The sequence below is a fragment of the Esox lucius genome, chromosome 13 (genome assembly GCF_011004845.1).
Source record: "Esox lucius isolate fEsoLuc1 chromosome 13, fEsoLuc1.pri, whole genome shotgun sequence".
NCBI classification, from domain to species: Eukaryota; Metazoa; Chordata; class Actinopteri; order Esociformes; family Esocidae; genus Esox; species Esox lucius.
The window spans coordinates 4,935,159-4,947,882 of record NC_047581.1 but is presented as its reverse complement, the minus strand read 5'-3'; the positions used below and the strand labels follow the sequence as shown (position 1 = coordinate 4,947,882).

Below are 12,724 nucleotides of genomic sequence, written 5' to 3'. Positions count from 1 at the left end.
AGGCTATGACGTTCGTCACAGTAATTAAGACCTGCTCAACTTGTATTGATCTTCACCCTGTCTTTGTTGCTCAGCTTATCTTGAACAAAACAGAAAGAGGGTTTGTTCATAAGAGACAGGTCTCTCTCTTCCACTGTACGAACTTGGACGGGGAACCTCTCTAACTCACCCGTACACGGGTTCTAGCCCCCTCCTGCTTCGAGGTGGGGGGAAAAAAACAGGTTGACGGCTGACTTATCGGCTGGCTGATCAGCAACGACAGGAGCAACTTGCTGGGAGTCGGCTGTGCTCGTACTCACACACAGAGACTGACTGGCTGCCTGCTGCCCTGTCAGAGTGTGTGAGTGTGTGTGTCTCGCCAACAAAGGGAGCAGTCCCTACTCATTCAGAAAACATACAAAGACACTTCTCTGGTGAAGCATGGGAACGTGTATCATTTCAGAGCAAACGTGGTTAACAGCCTTTGTGTCGACAGTTATGACCGAGGAGGTATGGCCCTATCAATGGAGTGTGGCTCCCTTCAGTGTCTGCTAATAAGCCCTGGGGGACCATCCGCTCTATCATAGGCCTGGCTAAGTTTGATGACAGCAAACCTGGTGTAGAACACGTGCTCTGTGGGAGAGAAGCTATTTGTAAACCGCAACTGAAAATGTTTCACAACCCCAGGAAGGGCTTTTTTGACAACGTTAAATAACAACACTGGTTTGTCAGACACCTATGCGAGCAAATGTCGAAAGGATGCAACTTAGCTAGTCCTTGGCTCGGTCATGCTTCCTGGTCAACAAGACATTAGCTGTGGAATTCCTACCCACTTGAAATTTCCTGCTCCACTCTTGTGTGCACGCTTTCTTTATCGCACGCATGCATACATGCACAAACACACAAAGAAACATACAAAATATACAAATTACAAACCGGAACAGAGGACGTACAGATAAAAAAAAGGGACTCACAGACATTGAAAGGTGGTACCGAGTTAATCCGCCTTGTTGAATTGCGCTGTAGAGGTCATAGCCTGACAGACTACACAGAACAAAAGCCAAAAAGTGTCTTGCTCCAGCAGTCAGTTTGTTGACCACACAGATATTCAGTTCTGTGTATTTTTTTTTTTTAAACGCATATCATTAGGATAGCAAGACAAAGGCTGCGAAAGATGATTGCAAACGTCAGTGTAACATACTCCTTCTAGACAAAGGGGAAACACATTGCTTATTTAATTCCTTCACAACATGACCAGCTATAAACTCGGAGCCCTGAATTCATTCTGACAAGGACTGAAGCTTGATGGTTCTAGATTCAGTCAACAGTGTCAGTCAAGAGCTTACAGCTGGTATAAAGACAGTCTTATTTCAAACAGCCAAAGACATTAAGGGTGTCTCACTCTCAACACTTCAGCTGCTAAGTCAAACATATTTTGCAAAGCGTAGCTTTAGTAGAAAACAGTGACTGTGGAATGGGTCTTGAAATCAGGTCTCCCAAACTTGTTGTGAAACTTGTTTAAGCCGTAATCCACTACAATCATAAAGAGCAAACCAGGGTTGTTACCCAAAACCTCTCTGCTTGAGAGCACCTACCTGCAAACCACCAAATCTCTAACACGAAGGCCTCTCCATATACCTCAGGTATAACAGGGCATTTCAGACTTCACTGGTGTTTTTACAGCCATTAGAAAAATGTCTAACCCTAACCCTGTGCTTAAAGCCATGATGATGCATATTGTTTGTGCGCGAATACACATGCATGTGAGCAGCAGGACATCATGGCAAAAGACAAAGATGGATATGATGAGTAACATTCCCAGGAAACAGTTCTGAGAGTGAATAAGTAGATGAAAAAGTAGTTTTGTACACAGTAGGATAAAAATAAAGGGGCTTTCACACCAAAAGATGCAACCACTGATGGTAATGCCTTGTTTTTGTGAAAGGTTTACTTTTCCCTGGCGGGCAGGCAGAGCAGTTTGAAGGCAGCTGTAGATGATCTCCCAATTGGCCAGGATTTAGCGTAACCCAGGGCACAGTTCCACACTGTCATGATCATCGTTGTTCTAAACTATATACATGACTAAATGCTAGATAAATATAATGCACAAATTAAACATTAAATATAAACTGTTACAAATAATATATGGTAACATGTTAATTAACTGGTTAAATCTATCAGTCATGTCAGTTTCTTTCAAAATGTAGCTACTGCAAGTTGAGATGCGGAAACATTTGCACAAGAATCCATGGTAAAATGTGCCCACATATAATACTCCCCATTTCAGGAAAAATATTTTCGATATTGCACAGCCCTCTGCTGAACGTCCATGCATTGCAGCAATCATAATTGGAACCCTGGCTGACTGAAAGATACAATTAATCTTCTATGCAGTTAGCGATTATTCGGTATAGTAAAAACATTGTTTTGAAATGCTATGAAATTAGTGGAAGTTACCATAGCGACTTTAATAGCTACCGCAGAACAGAGCTCCTGTAAATGAGTACATTGCAGAAGTATATACTAGTGCTGTGCCAATACAACGATTTAATGTAAAATCACTATTGGTTTTTTTCACAATATTGTATCGATATTCTGATCTCTAGAATCGGTGTTAATTTATTATGCTGTCGATTTTAAATTACTGTAGCGGTCGCCGAACGGGCATGTTTCTTTAACAATAATAGTGTATATATATCACACAATCTCCCTGATAAAAGCCTGTTACTGTATTCCCATGGATGTCGTCATTAATAAGAAACCAGAAAGGGGTATGCTGTCATTAGACTTAGTTTGGTTTATTAATTTCCTTATTCAAAATGATAGTGCCAAAGAGGACACGACTTCTTACGTTAGAAGAGATTGTTTCTGTGTTGTTTTGGTGATAGAGGTTAGAAACGTCCTTGCTCTTTGAACGCGATAATGATGTAATAAATAAACTGTGGCTATAAGTGTTGTCCATACTTTATGCTGTGAAATATTGGTAATATCTTTTAGATGACAACAGCACCCTGTGATGTTGATAGACAAGCACATCAGCTGTGGGGCTCAAATGGTTGCTTGCAGTCTGGTACTGGAAAGCGTTGCAGTAGCTGTGTCAACGGCTGACTAATTCTTGGGATTTCATTCAAATATGGAAAATGACATTGCTAACTACACAACAAAATGTCCGGTTTCTTTCGTCTGTCAGACTAAAATAAAGTTGTCCGCTCACAAATGTTTCGCTTGTGCAGCAACAAGCTATCACTTTCACTAGCTAGCCAGGAAGCAGTAATGTTGTGCTTCGCTGACGACGTTGTCACTTGATCACGATGATGTCCTGTATCTGCCAAAAGATGTACGCCACATGCTTCTCCTTATCATTTATAAAAACTCGTAGGCCTATGTCTTGACATTTGCCTTATGCTTACTTTACTACGATCACATTAGCTGTACGGACCTAATTTGACCGCTGGCTCAATCTCGTCGCAATATATTGTTTCATGCCAACGTAGATGTTCGTTCTTTCTATTGATTGTTAATCCATCCATCCATCTTCTCCCGCTTTATCCGGGGCCGGGTCGCGGGGGCAGCAGTCTAAGCAGGGATGCCCAGACTTCCCTCTCCCCAGACACTTCCTCTAGCTCTTCCGGGGGGACACCGAGGCGTTCCCAGGCCAGCCGGGAGACATAGTCCCTCCAGCGTGTCCTAGGTCTTCCCCGGGGTCTCTTCCCGGTGGGACGGGACCGGAACACCTTCCCAGGAAGGCGTTCCGGAGGCATCCGAAAAAGATGCCCAAGCCACCTCAGCTGACCCCTCTCGATGTGGAGGAGCAGCGGCTCTACTCTGAGCTCCTCCCGGGTGACCGAGCTTCTCACCCTATCTCTAAGGGATCGCCCGGCCACCCTGCGGAGAAAGCTCATTTCGGCCGCCTGTATCCGGGATCTTGTCCTTTCGGTCATGACCCAAAGTTGATTGTTAATGGGAGAAAAAAAATTATATTATTCCAAGTTACATTAATGTGTTGACAAATTAAAGAAGAGTACGTGCTCTTTAAAAGAAAGTGAACTTGTAATTGTAATTTTTATTTTAAGTTTTCAGTAATCAATAGCAGCATTCTGGAAATCTATTGGGGTCTAAAGGGTTATATTTAAAATTGGACGAACTGAACCATATTAATGGCGTTGTGGTTAGAGAAGTGGACATGTGAACTTTAGGTCCCGAGTTCAAATTTCCTCGCAGGCCAGGCAATGGTCACATTATGAATTATTCTGTATAGATGAGACTTCGCGGGCTAAAACCTCCTGTGATTACATTATAGTAAACCTGAAATAAGTCAGTTTACGCAACTGTTTGTGGTGGATTTTCGAAGTACGCATCTGTGCCTTCGTTTTGGGTCAGGATAGACAAACACATTTGCTGGCTACAACATATGCTATAGTAGTTACATTACAGTGAGCCTTAACTAAAACTGTATATGGTTATAATGCGACTGTTTCTGTCATGGAAAAGTTCATCTCCAGTCTCGCTAGCAATTGCTCAATTCTTATGATTATTCCTAGGAAGTTAGAAGATACTAGTAAGCATATTACTGGCTAATAAGCTGCTCAAACTGCCAGTGGCAAAAGCTAACAGTTCATAGATGCTATTTGTGGTGGAGGTAAACTTGGTAAGAAACGTTAGTCAGTTTAACTGTATCAATATCATTCACGAATAGCCAATTAGCTGTTAAAACGGCCAGTGGCAAAAGAGGACACAACAGGCTACATTGACACCAATGGAACATAAAGTTCTGTAGGGTAGTGGTTAGTGATACAGCCTTTCATGTGGGTGACCTGGGTTCGAATCTCAAGAGGGCAATAGTGTCTATTGGGGTCTGGCTGAACTGGTCTTGCCTGGTTTCTTGTTTCATTAGAGGTTGATCATGGGAATTAGCTAAAGATTTTCCTTTCAGGTATATAGCCTAATATTATTTGAGGTTTTCTTCAGCACTTCAATAAGTATCGTGATTCAGTTGTGATATCATGATGAATCGTGACGTACTGAATCATAACATGTATCGGATCGCAAGGTACTTGCCAATACCCATCCCTAGTATACACCCCCTTTGTAATTGGGATACACATTGTTGTCATGGGACTATAAAAAATACAAATGAATGTCAAAGTGAAAATAAAATTCTATACATTTGAACAAATTAACCAAAATCGAATAAGTCAAATATAGCTATTGTAGTCATCATAAACCTATCAATATAACTTTGTTCAAGCAGGCCTACATAAATCAAGTTAGGTGTACCAAATCACATAAGTTACACAGACTGACTGTAAAGTAATAGGGATTTACACTTGTCTCCCATAGATAGGCCTAGAACATAAGGTTCCTCAGTCAAGCATTGAATTTCAAGCACAGACTCAACTACAAAGAACCCTTGTTAAAGCCTCATAAAGAAGGCTAGTGAAGAGTGAAAAGAATTCAGATACACAGAATATTAATATTCCAAAACATTCAGTCTATTTGCAACAAAGTACTGATGTAAAACTGCATGTCAAAGGAATAAACGTGTTGGCTTAAATGCAAAGCCACAGGTTTGGGACGAATCCAACCAAATACATCACTGGTTAGGTGGCTGCATCATTGTCTGGGTATGCTTCACTTTTTCAGATTACACATAATAGGAGTCACTGGACACAGCTATTACATCAGATACTGGGAAAGTAATTCACCTTTCAGCAAGACAATAATCAACCAACATCAAATGGACAAAGCTACATTGAAGTTTCTACCCAAGAATACAGGGATTTTTCAAGTTACACATTTGACCAAAGGTTCTTTGAATCTATGAGAAGACTTGAAAATGTATATACTTCCATGACCCCCAGCACATTAACAGAGCCTGAGGAATAATCTGTAAATGTTGTACAATCCAAGTGAAAACTTACAGAAGAAAACTACTGACTCAGAAGGTTAATCATTTTCTAATAATGGCATAATAATGTTAATAGTTACATGTAAAATAAATCATTTTTCTTTGACATTCAAATTTGTGAGATTCTTAACAACAATTCTCAGTTGTTTTGTTTTTGCGTTTGATTGCATATATCCAGTATTTTTTAACCACACATTTGCGGATGGCACACTTTAATTGTGATGTGAAAAAAACATCTGTATATATTACCAGCTTTTTGTTTCCACTTACCTGCTAGGTCTTTTGAGAACTCTATTGGAGAAGTTGCCTGAAGAGTGAGAGGAATAGGATATAAAAGAAAACAGCACTGCTGAGGCAGAGGCCATATAGTGAAGACAACCAGCCCCTATTCTGACATTTGTGGTGAGCTTTCTGGCTCCAAACCATCCGTTGACCGTTTTTTTCCCACTCAAGCAATGACCTTCCATCCCCATCTTCGGAGAGTGAAGAGAATGGGATTAAATTATTAGGTTAGTTCTACTCCAATGTTTCTCCAAGTCCAGTCCTCAAGTACCCTTAACAGCACGTTGTTGTAGCCCTGGACAAACACACCTGATTCAGCCTACCAACAAGACATCACGCCCCTACTGAGGGGACTCAGGTGACTTTGTCTGGGGCTACAATAAAAAATGTGCGCTGTTGTGAGGGTAACTAAAGAACTGGAGTTGGGAAAAACTGTTCTTCTGTATAACACAAACCAGCCAACAGTCCTAAGCCCTTGGCTATTTATTTTGTATTTTATGTATTTATATTGCTCACTGCAAGTCAACTCATGTGGGAAAAGAGAGAGGCATGATAAAGATTGTTTGGATCAGTCAAGGAAATCAAGAGATTTGGTGAACCAGAGCAAAACATATATTGGAATCTTTTCAAAAACAACATAATACAAATATCCATATTGCGATGAATTGCCTGAATCGATACACACAAAAACCCCAAAATAATTAATTATTACTACTGTTTTTTTAATTATCATTCTTTAAACTACTGCTAGTCTGACTGTTGTAGTATAGCAATCACCCAAATGTGTGGCTAGAGAGGAGTAAAAAGGTCGAAGCCACTGCCTTCATTACACAGAGTGGCTCTCAAAAGTATTTGCCTCCCTTAAACTGAACCTTTAACGTCCTGCTAAAAAACACCCAAGCATGGAAGACAGCCTAACAGAATGCCTTTATCTGAGAAAGTCTCTCCATGTCTGCTCCCTTTATGCTGCTGGTACTGCTCATGATGCACCATGCTACCTGACGAGGCCTCAGGCAAAATGTATCCTGGCAGGAAGCTCCCAGCTCAGCCTGAGCACTAGGCTACATAGAACTGACAATCTTGTCAGGTTTGCTAGACTTCAGATGCTGGAAGGCATAAGCAATAAGGCTTTTTATCTAACTCCCCAGAATAAAGGAAGTCAGTCATTTTGTGAGCCAACACTGACTACAGTAGAATAAAAGCAATGATTGGACGTCTAACACAGACGTACAGTCATTGCACAAGTGAAAGTTAGCACCTTTGTTAAAACTGCATGCAGATAATGGTATTCGCAAGTTCATCTGACTTTGCTGAACAGCCAAACTGCCAAGGTCCTGAAGTAACTTCTTTGTGTAAATATTCAAAGTCCCTCAAAATTGTGTATACTCTCAGAATATATTTCCTACCTACAAACAGCAGCACCGTAACACCAATTAAGGTTCTGGGTGTGTGTTAATACGCGGCGAATAAAGGCGATTCTGGTTCTGATCTATCCATCTGTCCAACATCCCAAAAAGCAGGATAAGAGCCGAGCATCAACTTAAAGGATTAAACATGTGATCAGTTAAATCGAAATACTTGGGTTTGAGACCCTTTTGGTTCCAATGCTTCATTGAGATATGTAGTTCTGATATCACTGCGCTAAAAAAAAACCTGGATTAGGTGGATTTAAAATACAAGTCAGGACAAACTTCAAAATGTTTCCCAGCAATACCCAACCAGCAATTCATACCAGTAGGATTAATGGTCTCAGTTGATACACACAATAACAAAACCTAAGCATATCTTGTTTTTTACTCGTTGAGGTGTGTCACTCTACCCCTCACGACGACTATTACATCACTTCAATACCATAGTCACCTGGAGGTGTATTCTTGCATCCAGACTGCCGACCAGTAGGCCAGTGCTTCATGTTTAAGTGGAGAGAACTGTTGCATAGATTATAATAATCTCATTTTCAAAATATGCAGTGACACTCAAGCCCACATTACAAGTCTGTTACACAGTATATGGCTTCAATGAACAAAAGTGGGTCAGCGATGTGCTGGTAATTCTAGCATTTATGTGCAGTGTAGCCATACCCCCTCCTCCCCTCTTGGGATTAACTGTTTTTTCTCTCAATATGGAACAATTTGTATAAATAATTAATGCACTGCTCCTCACAAAGTGCAACAATCCCTAAGAACCCTGAAAGACATACACATACGCACCAATACACAATCATTTCAAATCCTCTTCAAGAACATGGAAGTGCATACCATGAATCCCCTAGGCCTAGTGAAGTGGTAGGATAAAGGCTGTGTACCATAATCCAATTTGTACAAATTCTGAAGTCAATCAAAATTGTACAGAACACAAAATGTAGGTTATAGGGACAGTAATTGTGATAATGGAACAGAACTAAGCAGCAAATAGAAGGTCTTAGGCTAAATGTAAGTAAATTGCAGATAAATGGAATCCAGACACACCAGTAACTTTTAAATTAGGGATCTGTATTCAGGTCTAATCAAGAGTAAATGCAAAACAAAATCAAAACAGTCACAATCTTTTTTTTTGGGGGGGGGGGGGGGCTAGCATGGGGTTACAACCTAGCTTTAATAACTAATTAACAACGCCAGGGTCGCTAAACTAACATGCTAAGCTGACAGACAGACTTACATTAGCTACCTGCATCGCCACATAACAACGCAGCCACCGAAGGTGTCCAAGGCACACATGCTGATGCTGGGAACCTCTGGTGACTTTTCTCTCGTAGACAAGAGAACAATGTCAACTGAACGATGTTAACAACAAAACATCGTTTACGTTAGCAAAGCGGACCAATATGTCCTCGATTGTTAATAAACAATTTTAAGTTCTCATGAATATGGTTTTTGTTACCTTTAACGTTACATGCGTTAAAGCGGAATTATTAGGGGGAATCAATGGGGGACATTTTGAATTTTCTCGCACAACCTAACATTACCACCAAGACAACGCCGACGGAGGTCTAGTATGAGTGCTTACAACATAACTAGATACAAAAAATAACATTTAGCCAATTAGATAACATCATCTAGCATCTTAGAATGATGTTAATGTGTTACGAGATAAAATCGCCCACTGCCTAGCTACTTCCCCAAACTAAAGATATGACGAGACGATTGACGTTGAAACGTTACAGTAGTAGCCTATTAGCTTGCTAACGTTGGGTAGCTTGGGGTTGTGGCTATCAAGCCAGCTAGCGTAAGTTCGATGCCCAGTATGCCTGTGAACCACTCCGATGTAGCAAATATCATTCATATGCTACATTCAGCTAACCACACGTCACATTTTTTTGTTGGCTGTGTGGACTGATGTTGCAGTACAATTTAACAGTCAATAGGAAGCTATAACTTAAATCCAGCTAGCTAACTAGACAAATAACTGCATTTAGCTCGCTCCCTGGCTAGCTACATGCTAGTTAGCTAAGTGACAATGGAGTGATGTGAAGTGGCTGCTGGTGCTGGCTTACCTTCAACTTCAACTACCCTATGTTGGTCGGTTTGAAATGGTTGCAGTCTGAGCTCCACGGCAGTAATGCGCAAACACACCAGTTTTCTGGAAGCTTGTGACCCGGTTTCATTAAGAAATGTATACTTGATGTTTTCTTGCTAGCATGATAAGTTGCTAGCTAAATGTCGAAATGTTCTCCGGGGGCTGGTCTATCCAGGAAACTTAGGCTAAAAAGATAGCTAGCGTTAGCTACCTTCCGCAGCGCTCTGCACCATTGATGTGTTGTTTAAAGGACGTATAGCTTTTATAAAATTAATTTTTAGAGCGTGTTGCATTGTCCATCTCCCAATCTTGATACGTTTGTAGAACCTTGCCCTACCCTTTCAATACCGTCATTAACTGACCCGATGACTAAGTCCGGTCTGTTTGCTTGCTGTGTTGAATGGATGCACTTGCCTTGGCTCTGTTCTGCTGTACTGCTCTCTACTACACAGTTCAACCAGCAAGCTAACAAGCTGCCTGCTTCTGTTGCACAATAGGCTGCGGTAATTTATTCACGAGTTCAAGGATTTAGGTTCCACTAGGAGGCCATGGTCAGGCTGTAATAACTGTGTAACAATAATGCATTAGCCCATTAATTGATTTAGTCATTAACAGTTGTGGTCCGCATCTAATACAGATAATTTATTTGCAAAACACAGGACAGGTATTTTGGCCATATGGGCTGAAATATAATTGATAGTCATTCATCTGTAGACAATAATGATTTAATTTCTTTGCACTGTGGTATCAGTATAGTGTGCCCAGTAAATGTATCCAGAATGTCATATTAATGTTGATATAGGCAGTATTAATAGAAACAGACCTATACATAAACTGACTCTTAGTATAGGATAACTTTGGTCATAGCTGCTATCCCCATACATTCATTCTAGGCCTATATGACTTCAGTAAATGTGTTGTTTTCTAGCTTTGAAATCCCCCTCTCTACAGAAGTCCCTCTTGGGATTTGGAGGATTCATTATTTCAGCAATGTCTGGAGCAACACTAGGCGTAATTACTGTATGATTTACTGCTAACACCATAAACAGTGGGTAATAATGTGGTTTTTTTGCTCATCATGAATCACCATGCAAGTGCCTATGGAGATAGTTCGTTTCTGTTTTCAGAGAAACTAAAACAGTGAATTCACATGGAGATATGATCATGATAACATGGATAATCATTTTCAAGAGTAAAAACAAATAAGGCTCTTATCAATTGCTTATGACCATGAACATTTTAATTATCATATAATAGTTCTTTTTGAAGCTCATTTTAACCAGTAGAAGATTAAAGAAATGGGTCTTGCAAAAAATATTTAGCAACTGGTAGTCTTTCTTTTACAAGCGATTACAACACATGAACCTATCCATACTAAACTCAAGAATGTAAACCTCTTGTAGTTCTGCCCTTAAGGGCCAGGTCCCCTCAGCCTGTGACTGTCACAGCATACCATGAGAATTAGACTATAGATGTGCTTAGCCTTGGGGATAGGCAGAAGAGCGATGAACAATGGATGTGGCCTTGATGAGCCCTCACGGTTTAGTGCCAAGTGTAGCATTCTTGAGCCCAAGTGCTTGAGGGCAGCTATTCAGCATGTTCTCTCTCTCTCACACACACACATTTGGGAAAAGCGGTCAGCTGATTCTACTGGATACAAGGACCTGAAAAGGATGGCTTGTAGATGATCACAAAAGAGCTTTTTTTTTACCAAGAGGACAAGGAATACATGTTGAGGAAGGCTTTGTCCCAGTCAAAAGAAAATAAATAAATATCCTGTATGCCCCACTTAAGCATATATGTAATTTTCAAGACAATCTGCCTACAGGATGTTTTTTTGTTTAAATTATTAATTAAAGGTTCAGACATTCAATGCGTGATATTATGTTTTGTAGCCCCATTCAGTGAATGCTGTATTTTTCCACAGATGAAAACCAGCAATATACGACCCAGTTCAAAGTCAGTTCGAATCTAATGATAAAATGAGGACTAGCAATAATAGGAACTATTTGACTGGAACAATAAAAGCCCAAATGTCCAAAACACAGGAACCTGTAATAACTGTTTTCAGAGATGAGAAAAAAGAAGGTAAGCAATGTTTCATGTTAGTGGACAGATTGCTAGGGCCTGTCTGCCAATGACTAGCCTAAAGAACTGTGATCTGCAGATCGTTGTTGCCCTGGAAACAGAAGCTTACATTTTTTGCATATTATCCCCCTTCCATCCAAGTGAACCCCCCCCCCACCCACCTCCCACCTTATTCAACCTGCCGCACAGCCTCCTGCTGCAGTCATTTACCACTGTCAGAGCGATACACACACACACACACACACACACTGGTGTGAGGTGTCCTGTGAAATGGTCAGAAAAGCACTGCTATAGAATGCATGCTGTGTGACTGGGGATGGGGGTATCATGCTGTGCTATGGTGCAACAATTTCACCCTCAGATGCACAGGGTAACAAAGGCGGCAATCTAGTAATCCCAGAGGAGATTCTTACGAAAGATGTGCCGCGCCTGGACTGAAAATGAGACAGATTTGAATGTTATGATTTCCGTGTGTTTATTAGTCTGACAATACTTGTTGTGTAATAGTTGTAGTGAAATGTCACGGCACACGAACACATGAAGCAGTGGAAGTCCAGTTGTGGCAGCTAACCATTAAAAACCACGCCACGGAAAGACCAAGCATGAACCGTATTCTTCTGTCTAAAAGAAAACCCAACATCCCCTGGAGGAGGACTTTAACACCAAATCTGATTACCATGCACTACTGTTCTGTGAAATGCCATGACTGTATGTGAGTGTGTGTGCATGTTTTTAACCTCTTGGATTCATTCTGCATTCCATTGCAGTGACTTTGCTTCTCTGGCCAGAACAGGAACATTCCTGGGAAGTTGCTGACAGTCAATAACAGTTTGGCAACATTCCCAAATGGAACACTATACCCTGAACAGTGAACTACTTTGACTAAAGCCCAATGGGCCCTGAACTAAATCAGTGCACTATATAGGAAATTAGGTGCTATTTGGGATGCTG

At 40.8% G+C, this 12,724-nt stretch overlaps 1 protein-coding gene across 4 annotated transcripts in view; it reads right to left on the bottom strand.

Moving 5' to 3' along the window:
- The window catches only part of LOC105014043 (zinc finger MIZ domain-containing protein 2), a 57,610-nt gene extending 47,460 nt beyond the window's left edge, over positions 1-10,150 (bottom strand). For 2 of the 4 annotated variants that reach the window (XM_010876015.4, XM_010876021.4), the window contains exon 1: positions 9,663-10,150. The gene's annotated coding sequence lies outside the window, so the exon portion shown is untranslated. Of the gene's footprint in view, positions 1-1,574; positions 1,673-9,662 lie in introns of those variants that run through there. The other 2 variants (XM_010876018.3, XM_010876016.4) reach the window with 2 other exon arrangements.
- Between the last annotated feature and the right edge of the window lie 2,574 nt (positions 10,151-12,724).